Here is a 17,023-nt window from a genome sequence, read left to right on the forward strand (position 1 = left end):
GCGTCGACTTCTTGTAGCCCAGAGCAGACAGAAGAGTTACGATGATAAAAGATGGCAACAAATGGAATTTGAAGTTAGGGACCATGTATTTCTTAAGATTTTCCCCATGAAGGGAGTCCTCCAGTTTGGCAAGAAAAGGAAGCTTACACCGCAATTTATTGGTCTATTCCAGATTATAGACTATGTGGGTGTGGTAGCATACTGCCTTGCTTTTGCCCACACCACTCATAGGCATGCACAACATATTTCATGTATTGATGTGGAAGAAATACGTTCCTAATCCTACTCACATTATCAAGTGGGAGCAGGTGCAGCTAAGTGAAGATGCTACATATGTACTGGGACCAACATGTGTTTTCGATAGGAAGGAGCAGGTGTTACGCAGCAAGGTTATCCCACTTGTGAAAGTATTGTGGACACACCACACTGAGGAAGAGGCTACTTGGGAAACAGAAGACGAAGTCCGTAAGAACTACCCTCATATCCTCGAGGAGTACGTAAAGGTACTAATTTCGAGGATAAAATTTTCTTTAAGGGGGGGTAGATTGTAACATCTTGGAAAAATCCGTACGAAGGCCCGAGTACCACCTCAGGAAGAAATCACTAAGGACCATATTTTATAGAAATTAGACAAAAATTAATTAAGTACTAAACTAAATTAATCGATGGATTTAGCTTGAACCACTATTTATACAAACGGCAAGACCCAAAGCCATCAAAATCACGGACTCAACACTACTTAAAAACTTAGGAGAAATCTCAAAAGCTTGTTGCTCTCGGGAGTACATTGAAAGTCTGTATCGGACCTGGACCGCACGTCAAAAGTTTGAAGACCACGAAACTAAAGGATTATGACCATCTTATTGGGCTTGACAACCATTGGGGGAACCGAGCCCAAATAGTATCCAGGAATGCGCAACTTGAGCCCTGAACAAAGTGTGTGAGAAACGCTAATACCTTTAGAAACATAATGAAATTTAAGTAAATTGACCCATTCACTTACACGCGAAATTGAAGATTTCTGATAGTCAGTTTCGAACCGAACTTCACCCATGGATCAGGAAAATTTTCCTGCACATATCAGTATACTTGTGGCCCTGATCGAGTGACAACGACCGTTGATCTGATACAGGTCCTTCATGGTCAATCGGCATATCCAAACACATCGAGAACACATCTTGGTATAGATTCATTGTCAGGGAACTTCCCCTATGATGTAAGTGAATAATGAGCCTCCCTATGTGTCCTGTTTGTCTGAAACAAATGCCCTTTGGTTATAACCTAATTATACTATGCCCTTGGGGCTATTTGCACCAGTTCTGGGCCTATATAAAGCCCTTAAACCACCCCATTCCTATCTCATACGAATTTTATCTAACCCTAGGAGAGAGAAGAAAGAAAGGAATAGAAAAAAGTAGGGAGTGAGGGGAAATCCTTGGAGTTTGCTGCAGTGATTCTTTCCCGCTACTCCTCGCATTGAATTTCCTTTACATCTAGCTAACTGATCTGTTCCAACTACGATTTACATAAGAAATCCTAACCCTAATCTTGATTTGGAAAGCCGAATTTAGTAATCGGTAAGCTAGCTAACCTATTTCATGATTTAGGTACCCATCATTCCAATTTCAAGAACGTAGGATTCGAACCGAGTTCGAAACGAGTATTCCGATGAAAAGTGCAGACTATAAACTTTTAGGTTATGGTTTTCAAGGCTTTCAATGTTAGCTAATGATTTATGTCTGACTTGATTGCTGCCATATGATCTTAGTTACGACGTTTCGATAGATTATACATGTGTGAACTATGTGGAATATATGATGCATTCCACGTGTTTGTTGAAATGTTTGAATTAATATGAAATTGTGATTTGTACTTTTCATGATTATAAATCTAGGATTCATGTTTGTCGTGTGTATCATGATCTCGTTGTGTAATGAATTGTTATAGTTCATGTTGTAACTAATCTAGTCTATGTATTTAATTATGTGTAGTCTAAGTGTTTAACAAAATGTCTAAATGAGAAATTGTCGATGAATTATATTTAATAAGGGTATTGAGATAGGATTCTCAATTACCTTATCTATATGTATAGTTTCCTTCATGTTATCTTATTTTCAACTATGCAAATTTATGGATAAAATGCAATGTTTGGTAACATGTTCAATATGTTTGATGAAATGCTTAAATGAGATATTGATTTGAATTGTTTGTCAAATGCTGATATGGCTTTCATATGTATTTACACGCTACATCTGAGTAAGATTAGGACTGCAACGTAGTACATGCAATCGGTAATGATTTCCATTGAGTGGCTGAATTAGTCTCGCCACATTTGATATGTTCGGTGAATCCGGGTCGTATGATGATTATCGGTAATGGTTAGGGCATAGGGAGTGCTTACGTGCTCTATGTCGATTAATTCAGTGTGTGCCCGTACAATCAAACTTGTCTAATAAACCGATGGGCCTATTGTGTGTTTACCATGTATGGACATCACTGCTTGAATCTAAGGTACCACTTACCAATGTAAAGGCCCATTTCAACCATGGTACCATGATCAGCTAAGACTCATGTGCTGGGCATGGTAGTATGGGACACCGTGGTCGAGCTGTCGGCCTATCCTGGGGGGACGAGCCTCCCCGTAATGACCAGTGAGCAACCCAAACTCATGAGCCGAATGTGATGGTATGGGACACTGTATTCGGGCTGTCGGCCTACGGTGAGTGACGAGCCTCCTTGTAGTGACTTCGAGTATAAACTCTTAAATTTTCCTATCCACTAATTTTCATTAGGGGTGATGCCCTACAACTTGCCTATCGCATGTGATTAACTAGGATTGACGACCCTAGATGGTGGGTTAGGTTAATGATATAAAGGGAGGTACCTTTGCATCCCGAATCTACTGTATGAATAAGCCTAATTAATTACTTGACTAACATGACTATAAACTGCAATGCATGTGCTTTGGCAAGGCAGTTGCATGTTTTGGGAGTTTGTCATGCGCGAACGGTTAACGGAGTTGCTTTTGAGGGAGCTTTGTGCGAGGGCATGCATCATTACTGCACACCATCCTTTCATTAACAAGAGTAGGTAGGAAGTGGTTTTTGTATTACTTTATCATTACTGCTTGATTGAATTGATAACATTTTAACCCTTGCCTTATAGTACCACCGAGTTGATCACTCACTCCCACTCTAGGACGGTGTTTTAAAACACCAACCAGACTCTGGTTTAGATGTAGGTGATGTCGAAGTCTATGCAGCTGATCTAGACTCCGTAGATGAGGAGGAGGAATTTTCATATGTTTTAGCTATCAGGCAGGTCTACGTAGACCTTGTAAGATTCGACGAGATTATAGGGTTACATGGATTAGTTGGACATTTACATTTTGATATTTTGTAAATTTTGGAACAATACATGTTTATATCTAGCCCGGTATCATACTCATACTCTGGAGGTTGCGACACCCTTACATACTTATATATATATATATATATATATATATATATATATATATATATATATATATATATATATATCTGTGTGTGTGTTTCAGTCTTTCGCTTGCTAGATTAAATTGTCTCTAGAGTATGATATGTTGTTTTAGTATAATCCCTCTCATGTCTAATGCATTGATATGAACAACATTTGAACATCATTATCTATGTTGCATAAGTGATGCGTTGGATCTAGGGAGTTGAGCTTTGCTCGACCCTCAAAATCTGAGGCGTTACATCCATCATCCATCTGGTGGGGTGTGAACTCCCACACATGTGGTCCCATTTGAGGAGATACACACTGTCCAGACCCTGGATGACGGGTCCCATGCAACTGGTTTGTTGTTATTTAAATGTCACCAACTTCTGTGGATGTAAGTGTTATGGTTTCTAGCTCCTATATTGTCAAATTTTGTAGTGCCAAAACCTCTCTTGGAATCTGTGTCTTATGTACCTCATCTACATAATGAAGACTATGTATCACTGAAGAACAAAGATTTTTAATGCAAGTTTACAAGGTCATATTCGAGTTCAATATCAAGTGTATGTTTAATGTTTAAGATTCATAATTCAAGCTCTAAGTCAAGACAAAGTCTTTTACTTTGAACCTCAAGCTCAAGATTCAAAATATTTCAAGTTCAAGCTTCTTAAAGTTGCAAATTCAAGTTTCAATATACTCTAAGTTGAAGCTTCAAAAGGTTTCAAGTTCAAGCTTCACATGTGTAATGATTACAAGCTTCGTGAACTTCAAAGATCAACTATCAACCAAAAGAAAAGAAGTTTCAATGTTCATACATCATGTTTAAGGTATGAATGACCCTAGATTGACCATAGGGTAGGTCATTCTGAATACATAATTCAATTAAGTCATTTTATAAGTGCATAGACTGTTTCTCGACTAGTCTTAAACTGTGTTTGACTAGTCTTAGCATTAGCTCGACCAGTCCAAGAAATTCCAAGACCAGTCCTAAATTTGTTACAGATTTTTGGAATTTTTTTATTAAGCCTCGACCAATCTTAGAGACTGCTCAACCAGTCGTGTGAACAGTTGTAATGCCCTGAAAATCGAGGGTCGAGCAAAGCTCAACACCCGAGTTCCAACGCATCACTTATGCAACATAGATAATGATGATTTAATATTGTCCATATTAGTGCATTTAACATGAGTGGGATTATGCTAAAACAACGTATCATACTCCAGAGATAATGTAATTTAGCAAGTGGAAGACTGAGATAGATATATAAAGTATATAAGTGTTTCAAAACCTCCAGAGTATGAGTATGTTACCAGGCTGAATATATACATGTATGGTTCCAAATTTTATAAAATATCAAAGTGTAAATATCCAACTAATCTATAAGTACCTATTATCCTGCTGAATCAGTACGGGGTCAACATAAACCTGTATGAGAGCTGAACATAGGAGAATCCTTCCTCCTTGCCTACGAAGTCCAACTCCGCTATATGGACTTCGCCATCACCTACATCTAAACTAGAGTCTGGATGGTGGTTTAAAACACCGTCTCAGGGTGGGAATGAGTAACCAACTCAGTGGTACTATAAGACAAAGGTTAACATGTTTTCAATTCAGTCATGCAGTAATGATAAAGCAATACAACAATCATATCCAAAGTACTCTTATTAATGTAGGAATGATATGCATAATGATGCATGCCCTCGCCTGCACTCCCTCAGTGACACCATCTCACGATCGCACATGCTACTCCCACTGTGCTATTCAACGCCAAAGGTACATGCAATGGGGTGCATGATCATGTTAGCCAAGTAATTTATTCAGCTTATTCATACAGCAGATTCGGGAAGCTAAGGCACCTCCCTTTATATCATTTACCCAAATAAATGATCCATCTAGGGTCGTCAATCCTAGTTAATCACATACGATAGGAAAGTTGGGGGGTCATCACTCCCGGTTAAAAGTAGTGGATAGGTAAGTTCATGAGTTTATACTCGAGGTTACTCCACCAACGCCCTACCAACTGGATGGTTATTTTCGAAGGGGTCCAAATCAGACGGCTCACCCGAAGGTCCCGAATCAGACGGTTACACCCAACCCATGCTGGGACAGCAGTTAGGCTGCGCCAGTGTAGGCCGACAGCTCTAACACAGTATCCCAGACCACCATGCTCAGCTCACAAGTTTAGGTTGCTCACTAGTCACTACAGGGAGGCTCGTCACCCCAGCGTAGGCAGACAGCTAGACCACAGTGTCCCATACCACCATATCCGGCTCATGAGTCTAAGCGGATCGGTACCATGGTTGAAACGATTTTTACATTGGTAAGTGGTACCTTAGATTCAAGCGGTAGCGTCCATACAAGTTAAGCATATAATAGGCCAATCAGGTTATTTAAAAACTTCGATTGGTACAAGTGCACGTTGAATTAATCGACATGAGCGCATAAGCACTCGGCATGGCCTAACCATTATCGACAATCACCGTACGACTCGGATTCATCGAACGTATCTAATGTGGCGAAACTAGTTCAGCTAATTATTTGGGAACCATTACCGATTGCCTGGACTAGGTAGTAGTCCCCAAACATACTCAATTACAATAGGTATTCACATGTGATAGTCATAACAACATTTAACAACAATTCAAATATAAATCCCATTTAAGCATTTTAACAAACATATTGAATATGTTATTATACATATGTATTTCATCCATAAATCATGTAGTAGCAATTTAGATTACATGAAGGAAACTATAAATACTGATAAGGTAGTTGAGAATCCCATCTTAATACCCTTACTAAATACAATTCGTCAAGCAAATTTTCATTCAAACATTTTATCAAACACTTAGACTACACATTAATTTATACATAGACTAAATTAGTTACGACATATATTATGGCAAATTCTTTCACAAAGGAGTTGTCATACATACAACAATCATGTATTCTAGGTTAATAATCATGCTAAGCACAAATCGTGATTTCATATTCATTCAAACATTTCAACAAACACATGGAATGCATCATATATTTACATAGTTCACAAACTTGTATAAATTATTGAATACATCGTAACTACGATCATATGGTAGCAATCAAGTCAGACATAAATTATTGCTGACATTGAAAGCTTTGAAAACCAAAACCTAAACATTTATAGTCCACACCTTTCGTCGGTTACCCGATTTGAACTCGGTTCCAACACAACGTTCCCAAAAATGGAACAACGGTACCTAAATCACGAAATGGGTTAGCTATTTCATCGATACCTCTATTTAGATTCCTAAAACAAGATTAGGGTTAGGATTTCTTACCCTAATCGTAACTAAAGACGATCATATAACGAGGTGGGGAGGTGAATCAAGGCGTGGAGTTATGGGAGAGAATCCCAACAATGATCTCCCACTCTTTCCCTCTCTCCTCACACTTTTCTCCTCTTTTCTCTCTTCTCTCTCCTAAGGTTTCTAAGAAATTCGTATGAAATGAGAGAGGGGTGGGTTGAGGGCCTTATATAGGCTTAGAAGTGATGTCAATGGCCCTAGGGCCATGGTATACTTAGGTTATAGCCAAAAGGCGCCTATTTCAGGTAAATGGGACCCCTGGGAAGGTCCATTTCTCACATACGTCACAGGGCAAGTTCCTTGATGATGGATCTATACCATGTTACGATTTCGGTCCAATTGGATTAGTGGATCGACTGTGGAGGACCCATATCAGTTCAACGGTCATCGTCGCTTGATCGGGGCCACAAGTATACCAATATGTGCAGGGAAATTCCCCTGATCTAAGGGTATAGTTTGGTCAGAAACTGACAATCTGAAACTTTAAATTTGGCCTGCAAGCGAACGGTCCAATTTACTTAAGTTTGAGTTCATTTTCTAAAGATATTTACGTTTCTCACACACTTCACTCCAGGCTCAAGTTGTGCATTTTGGGATACTATTTAGGCTTGATTCCGTGAGGCTTGTCAAGCCCAATAACGCAATCATAACCTTATAGTTTCGCAGTAATCAGACTTTCGACATGCGGTCCAAGCCCGATACAGAGTTTCAATGTTCTCCTGAGAGCAACTAGGTTTTGAGATTGTCCCTACGTCTTTAGGTAATATTGAGTTAATGATTTGAATGGTTTTGGGTCCTGTAGTTTGTATAGAAAGTTGTTCAAGCCAAATCCATCAATTGTTTAGTTTAGTACTTTACTAAATTCCGCCCTAATTATGATAGAATGAGGTCCTAAAGTAGTTCTATGCCCCTTTTTGAAAATTTTAGTTAGTATATTATTTTAATTATTTTTTTATTAGTTCTTCATCAATTCTACTTCATCTCTACCAAATTTAATTAGATTTCGTATTGTAGAAAAATTCTAAAAATTCTAGAAGTAGCAGTTGTTCGAACTAATAATTTTTTTAGACAGTTGTCACATCAACCTAGATTTAACTATATTAAAATTTTTATTTTATATTTTAATTATTTTTATATGAAACTATACTTATCAACCTTCAGCATAGCTTTTGAATCACCTAATTCGGAGTTATAACGAGGGAGATATGACTTTTTGAAGTCGGTTGAAAAACTACAGAAAACTACAGCAAGGGTCCACCAAAACTTGGTGCACTGGGGAGGCATCACGGTCGGCATGATGCCATTGCGGTCCACTGGACCAAATGCCATCACCACCTGGGCGAGGCCTCGAACTCGCCTGGTGGTGATTCTGCCACTCGCCTTCTTGAAATGGGCATATCTTCCAATCCGAAATGAGTAACATGATGTGTCATATATGAATTTGGGGTAAGAGAAGTTGATCTATCTAAATAACCTATTTATTTTGGGAGATTCCTTAAATTTAATTGTCAAAAACCTATTTTGTTTATAAATTTACTATTTATAGTAAATTTTAGTTTAAGTATTGTTCTTCATCATTTATACTTTAGGATTAATGTTTAATATAAAATTACTTAGAAAAAAATTCAAGAATAAGGTGGTGAAAGGTGAGATTTTGAAAGAAATGGGTTGAAAGGGGAGTTGAGACTTTGGGATAGAGTTATGAGAAGTCAATAATGGGTTATGATCGACCCATTGTCTAAGGACGTCCATCTCCAAGTTGGGAAAAATTCAAGACGTTACAACAGTGCTCGACTCGTTCTTGACCAGTCCTGTAGTCTCTCGACCGATCATGTAAGGTTTACGACCAGTCGTAGAATGACTTTATCATATCGCGCCTAAATTTAAAAAAATTGTTGGTCCTACGACCAGTCGTGGTAACCACAGGACCAGTCAAGAGTGTGATTTCTTCACTTATAAATAGAGCACAAATTTCAGAGTTTTTCATTGAATTTAAGCTAAATCAATACACTACTCTGAGAAATAAGTTAGTCATCTTTTTATGTTGTATTGTGCTTATTTAATATTCTCTTAATTTAGCTTTATTATATTTGATTTTGTATTCTTTATTCCAATCATATTTAAAGAAGGGATTAAGACTTACCCTTTTCTTAGAATCAAAATCAAATAGAGCTAGCCCAACTTAATTTAATTAAAAATCAAAAACTATAACCATTTCATAAGTGAGTGTGGACATTGAACTTCTACGTTGAACTTCTACTCCAATTTGGTTCTTCCGGGTAGCATCAAAAAGAGAATATCTAAGTATTTTATATTATTGTAAATTTCTGTATTGTGCTTTCATTGAGATTGTGCCAGAAAAATCTCTCTATGTTGGTTTGTCTGAGGTGATCCAGAAAACTCAGAGTGTGGGGTTTTTTAATTATGTAAGCCTGCTTGAAAGACACAATTGTGAGGGTTTTAGGTGAACCTTGAAAAACCTATTTTCATAGTGAACGCTAATATCCACTGTGTAAGGATATTAAGAGTGGAGTAGTTGTGTCGCTATTTTTCTAGATAGTTGGTGTGCACACAAGTGAACCACTACAATTTCTAGTCTTGTGGTTTGATTGTTTATTTCTTTTTGTGAATGTTTGTAATTTTCCTTTTTACATTTGTGGAGAATGTTGTAATTTCTTTTATGCATGTGTGGGAATGTTGTAATAGCTTAAATTTCATTTCTTGCTATTTATTTCTTTATTCCTTTATATCAGTTTGAGTTTTTGATACATAGACCTTTCTAGGAATCAGGTTGACCTACCATAAACCTTTGGTTTTTGGTGTAAGGTTGTCCTCAGAACAATATCTATATCGATCTCTTAATACTCGTACATTTGTGGTTGTATTTATTTTCAGCATTGTGAGATTTTTTAGTGCTATCTGTATTTAATTTGATTAAATTCCATTGTTAAGTTTTAAATTTAGCATAGTCCTATTCACCCCCCCACCCCACCCCCCCACCCCCCGCCTCTAGGATATATAGCTCGACCTTTTCAAGTGGTATCAAAGCCTAATAGCTCGCTTTTAATTATTCTTTTTTGATTTATTTCCTGAGTTAATCGATCTGAGTTATTTGAGATGTTAAATTTTGATAGTCTTTCAGTTACTAGGCCTCCACCATTTGATGGCTCCAATTATGCCTATTGGAAAGCCAGAATGAGGATTTTCTTAAAATCCATGGATGAGAGCGTGTGGCAAGCCACAGTGACTGAATGGACCCCTCCTACCATTGAAGTAACTGGTATCGATGGATCCAAATCTATGAAAGTCTCACCTTATTTTTCTTTGACCGCTCTTTAGAAAAATGAGAGTAAAGCCAATGCAAAGGCTTTAATTGCCATCACTTGTACACTATCACCGGATGAATTCAAAAGAATTATATCCTGTGATACTACAAAGCAAGCCTAGGATATTTTAGAAATGACATACGAGGGAACAACAATCGTCAAGAAATCTAAAGTCCAAATCCTCATAAATAAATTTGAGGAAATACGTATGGAGGAAAATGAAACTTTTATGGACTTTTATATTAAATTGAATGACATTGTCAACTCTATGTGGGGTCTCGGTGATAAAATCCCAGAAAGTAAAGTTGTGCAAAGATACTATGCTCACTCCCTGAACGGTTCAATTCAAAGGTGATCGCGATCCAGGAACTTTGTGATACGGATAATATGAAGGTGGAAGAATTAGTTGGTTCTTTAGAAACCTATGAGTTAACTTTTATGAGGCACATTAACAAGGGTTTACACCAAATTGATCGATCTTTTTATGCTCCATCTTTTGGATCTGATTAAGTGTTTTCTCATATAGCCTGTAATAACTCTTATGATACTTTGCTTTCTTTCAGTTTGTGAGACTGACTTTGGATGAACTTGGTTCATGTTGGTTACTTATATGTGAATATTATTTGCTTATATCTTGCCGAGTTTGCTCTCTTATTCCTCTCATGTTTATTTTGCTCTTCCATATCTTAGTTACTTCCTTTGTCTTATTATGACAAAAAGGGGGAGAATATTTTTTTATGCTTGCTTACGGATATGGATATGGATTGTGGGTAGTAGCATTTTTTTTATGTGTGCTACTCAGGGAGAGTAAATAAGTGCATTATCCTTTCATGTGTATATATGGTGCATGATTCTTTATTGAGCATATAATGTTTCTCTTATTTTTAATGCAGTGTGTTTTGTCACAAATTTAACAAAGGGGGAGATTGTAAGTGTTATAGTTTCTTGCTCCTTTGATTGTCAAATTTTGTAGTGCCAAAACCACAATCTGTGTCTTGTGTAACACTTTGTTATATCTGTTCAAGGCAATGCATCACATGTACAAGGATAATGCTTCTATTCAATAACAAATATCAAGTCAAAAACAATGATCTACTTCAAGAAATGCAAGATCAAGTACATTGTTCACTACTTTAAACTTCAAAGTTCATTGTTTTAAAGCAACATCGAAAGACAAGTTAACTGTTCATACTCAAGACTCAAGCTGAAGTACAACTCATGTACTACAAATTCAAGCTTTGAAAGATCTCAAGTTCAAGCTTCATTATGTGTCGAGATCTCATGCTTCATGAACTTCAAAGATCGTCTATCATTTGAAGAAAAGAAGGTTCAATGTTCATACATCATGTCCAAGGTATGAAAGACCTTATATTGACCTTAGGGTAGGTCATTTTGAATACATAATTCAAATTGAATAATTTTATAAGTGTTTGGTCTATTCTATAACTAGTCCTTGACTCTATTCGACTAGTCCTAGCACTAGCTCAACCAGTCCAAGAAATTCCATGACTAGTCCTAAGTTTGTTGAAAAATTTTAAAATTTTTAGTTAAGCCACGGCCAGTCCTAGAGACAGCTTGACCAGTCGTATGAATAGTGCTTGACTTGTTCACGACCAATCCTGCAGCTATGACTCAAAGTCCAGCAACTATTCCAGGGTCCACAAGACCAGTCATGGACAGGTCATGAATAGTCTTGGAGGTCCCACAACCAGTCGTGGATGGCCTACGACCAGTCGTGGAATGACTTTATCCAATCACGCTCAAAATTTTAAAAATTCGTCGATCCTACGACCAGCCGTTGTGTCCACAGGACCAGTCATGAACGTGTCTTTTGCAACTATAAATAGACAACGAATTTAAAAGTTTTTCATTTAATTAAAGCTAAATCAATTAGTCACTCTAAGAGATAAGTTAGTCATTTATTTAAGCTATATTGTGCCCATTTAATATTCTCTTTTAGTAGCTTTCTCTGCTTTTGATTTTGAATTTTCGCATTTCAATTATATTTGAAAGAGGAATTGAGGTATTCCCATTTCTTGGAATCAAAATCAAATCAAGCTAGCCCAAGGTGCTTTAACTCTAAAATCAATTTAGAACCTCGAACCATTTCATAGGTGAGTTTGGACATTGAACTTCTACGTTGAAATTCTACTCTGATTTGGTTCTTCCGGGCTGCAACAAAAGGAGAAATCCAAGTATTTTACAATTGTGTAAATCTTCTGTTTTTGGTTTCTTTTGAGATTGAGCCAGAAAAATCTCATTCTTTTGGTTATCTCATGAGATCCAGAAAACTGAGAGTGTGGGGTTTTTGAATTGTGTAAGCCCACTTGAAAGACACAATTGTGAGGGTTTTAGGTGAACCTAGAAAAACCTATTTTCATAGTGAATGTTAATATCCATTATGTGAGGATATTAGGAGTGGAGTAGCTGTGTGGCTGTTGTTTAACAGTTGGTGTACACATAGGCGAACCACTATAATTCTTTGTATTTTGTGGATGTGTGGTTTATTTTCTATATCTTTTATCATTCAAGTTTGTGGGAAGTATTTGTGGATGTGAATGTTGTAATCTTTTACATTTCGAGTGTTGTGGGGAATGTTGTAATAGCTTATATTTCCTTTCTAGCTATTTCTTTTTTATTCCTCTTCAGTTTGAGTTTTTGATACACAAGTTGTTCTAGTAAGGCTGTCCTGCCATAAACCCTTGGTTTTTATGGTGTAAGGTTGTCCTTAGAATAACATTTGTATCAACCTCTCAATACTAGAATTTTGAGGTTGCTTTACATTTTCGTATTGTGGATTGTTTATAGTGATATCTTTCCTTTAATTATTTATATTCCACTATTATTATTTCAATTTGGCTTAGTCCTATTCACCCCCCCCCCCCTCCCTCTAGGACATATCACTTGCCCTTTTCAAGTGGTATCAGAGCCTAATAGCTCGTTTTAATTGTTATTTCTTTTGGATTAATTTCTTGAGCTAATCGATCTATGCTATTTATAAGATGTCAAATTTTGATAGTCTATCAGTCACTAGGCCTCCACCATTTGATGGCTCCAATTATGCCAATTGGAAAGCCAGGATGAGAATTTTCTTAAAATCTATGGATGAGAGCATGTGGCAAGCCACAGTGACTGAATAGACCCCTCCTACCACTGAAGTAACCGGTATCGATGAATCCAAATCTATGAGAGTAACACCTTATTTTACTTGGACTACACTTCAGAAAAGTGAGAGTAGTGTAAATGCAAAAGTACTAAATGCAATCACTTGCGCACTATCACCGGATGAATTCAAAATAATTATATCCTGTAATACTTCAAAGTAAGCCTGGGATATTTTGGAAATGAAAAACGAGGGAACAACAATTGTTAAGAAATCTAAAGTCCAAATCCTCACAGCCAAATTTGAGGAAATTTATATGGAAGAAAGTGAAACATTAATGGACTTTTACACTAGATTAAATGACATTGTTAACTCTATGTGGGGTCTCTATGATAAAATCCCAGAAAGTAAAGTCTGTGCAAATATACTACACTCACTACCTGAACAATTCAATTCAAAGGTGACCGCGATCCAGGAACTTCATGATACGGACAATATGAGGGTAGAAGAATTGGTTGGGTCTTTACAAACCTATGAGTTGAATTTTAAAGCTCCCAAAGGTAAATCAATTACCCTTAAATCTTCTAAATATTTTTCTCAAGAAAATAGTAGTAATTCTGATTTAGAAAATTCTGAAGATGATATGGCCATTTTAACCAAAAAGTTTTACAAAATTTTCAAAAGTAAAAAGAGAGTTGATTTTCAAAAATCTAATGATATGAAAAGATCTAAATCTAAAACTCGAAAATCTTTAAAAGACAGTCAGTGTTACAACTTCCATGAATATGGGCATTTAACAAACAAGTGTCCTAAAAAGGACAAACCTAGAAAGAAAGGAATGTTGGCTACTTGGGATGAATCCTCTGACTATGAAGCCTCTTCTAAATTAGAAGATTCTGAAACCGTGTTGGGCAATGAAGTTAAAGCCCTTATGACTTTACCCAAGTTCACTTTTTCAAATTATGACGATTCAACTAGTGAAGAAAATCTAAATAGTGATCATAAAAATGAAGAAGATCTTCAAGATGCTTATAATGCCCTTTATAAGGAAAGTTCTAAATTTGTTGTTAAATTAAAACTTCAGAAAGAAAAGTTTTTGAAACTTAAAGAAAAGTTTGATTCTTTTGTCTTAGAAAAATCCCACATTTCAAATTGTTTTGAAAAATCTAAATGCGATTTAGATTTCAAAACTTCCCTTATTAAAAATCTTAAATCTGAAAATGAAAAACTTAAACTTGAAGTCTCTTCACTTTTGAGTTTAAAGGATACATGAGCTATGCCCAAGGTGATCTAAAGTTAGAAAAACTTTTGTCTGGATCAAGAAAATGTGGCGACCAATCCGGTTTAGGTTACGCCAGAAATATTCCTCCTAAACAGAAGAATACTTCTCCTACGTTTGTGAAAGGAGAGTCTTCAAACTCAAAAGGGAATAGTTCAAATTAAATTTTTTCTAAAAATAATAAACTTTTCAATCTTTTAAACCCCAAAGCAACCATATCAATTATAAAAATCAGAAATGAAATCCTTTAGCTGAAAAAATAGTTGATTTACTTAAGGAGCTCTTAAAAACTAACTCAGTAGGTCATTCTTACAACAACTACAAACATAAGAAGACCAACTATACTCTTAAACTCAAAACAGTTATGAAATGGGTTCCTATGGTTACTTGCTTTGTTGCCCACATGGCTTTCAAAGCATCAAGCCATTCAAAGTGGTACCTAAACAGCGGATGCTCCAGGCACATGACTGGTGACCAAGGTCAGTTCACCACTCTTAAAGACATGACTGATGGTTCAGTCACATTTGGTGATGGTAGCAACTGTAGGATTATTGGCCAAGGTACGGTTCAGCTTTCCAACCTCCCTTTATTTGAGAATGTCTTATATGTAGAAGGTTTAGAACATAACTTATTAAGCATTTCTTAAATATGCGGTAAAAATCATAGCGTAAAATTTTCTAACCTAGGGTGTGAAATATTAAATAAAAATAGTTCTGTAATATTAACTTCTGAAAACTGCTATATTGTAAGTAACTCTAGTTCATCTAATTTATCGCGTTACATGATCCATACTGATGAGATCGAATTATGGCATAAACGCCTTGGACATGTATACTACCGCAATTTGTATAGATTGAGCAAAAGAGAACTAATAATAGGTCTACCTAAATTACAGAAAGTAGATAAAATATGTGGTGAATACCAGATTGGCAAGCAAACTAGGAGTGCTCACAATAAGTAGACTTCAATGCCACATCCAAACTGCTCGAACTTCCGCACATAGATCTTATAGGACCGACCAGGATGGAGAGTCGAGGTGGTAAAAAATATATATTGGTAATCATGGATGATTTTACCAGATTCACTTGGGTAGCCTTCTTAAGGGATAAATCAGAAACCCTTGATGAAGTAAAAAAAGGATTCTCAAATGGATCCAAACGGAAAAAGGTTGTTAAGTCTGTAAGATCTATAATGATCATGGATCAGAATTTGAGAATAGCAGTTTTGAGAAATTCTGTTGCGATCAGGGAATATCACATGAATTCTCTGCACCCAAAACACCAAAATAAAATGAAATTGTTGAAATAAAAAATAGAGTGCTTCAAGAAATGGCAAATGTAATGTTGAATAGTATGAAGCTCTCTAGAAATCTTTGGCCTGAAACTATAAATACTACCCGCTATATAATCAACCGTATTTATACAAGTAAGTTAAATAATAAAATGGCTTATGAAATGTGGTTTGATAAGAAGCCTACTGTCAAATACTTTCGAGTTTTTTGTAGCAAGTGCTATATTTTACGTGACCGTGAAAATCTGGGTAAGTTTGACACCAAAAGTGATGAAGGGATCTTTTTAGGATATGCTTTGAACAGTCGAGCGTATCGAGTTCTTAATAAGAGGATTGGTGTAATTCAAGAGTCCATCAATGTGGTCATTGACAATCACTTGAATACACCTACCTCAAGTTCAGATAATGATGTTCTTCTAATTGACAAACTAGATACTTCATCAAGTCAAAATAACTCTGAACTAAGGACTATTAAAGATCATCCAACCACTCAGATTCTTGGAAACCCTCTCACTAGTATGCGCACTAGTAGACAACTATAAGATATATGTAATTACATGTGCTTTACTTCTCAGATCGAACCGGTTAATGTAAAAGAAGCTCTTACTGACGAAAACTGGATAGTAGCGATGCAAGAAGAGCTTAATTAATTTATTAAAAATGATGTTTGGTATCTTGTTCCTAGACCTAAAGATAAACATACGGAACTAAATGGATTTTCAAAAATAAGTCTGATGAACTTGGTAATATAATTAGAAATGAGGCTAGACTGGTTGTTCAAGGGTACATGATAAGGGTCGAATATTGCATATCAGACCCTAATTATTGCATGATTTTACGTACATGATAATGCTTAACGGAGTATTTTAATTATATTTTTGTTGCAGGATAAAATCAGGAGCGTTGATGGAAAAAGAGTATTACAAGCATGGATTTGACACTCCGAAGTCGCCAGAGTAAGAGACGCACTCCAGAGAACTAAGACTAAAGAATTTACATGCCAAGGACCCGAGGAAATCAAGCCGTTCACGTTAAAAAGGCTCGAAAATGGTCCAAAATGCAAGATCACATGGTTTCCGCCATCCGATTGACTCGAAATTTCATACATGGCCTGGAAGCCATAAATATACTGTACATATTAAATTTCAACCATTGGATATCTCGAGAAGTGGGCCAACGGACACATCAGCTCATTAATCTCCAATT

Source organism: Magnolia sinica, chromosome 7, assembly GCF_029962835.1.
Source record: "Magnolia sinica isolate HGM2019 chromosome 7, MsV1, whole genome shotgun sequence".
Lineage (NCBI taxonomy): Eukaryota > Viridiplantae > Streptophyta > Magnoliopsida > Magnoliales > Magnoliaceae > Magnolia > Magnolia sinica.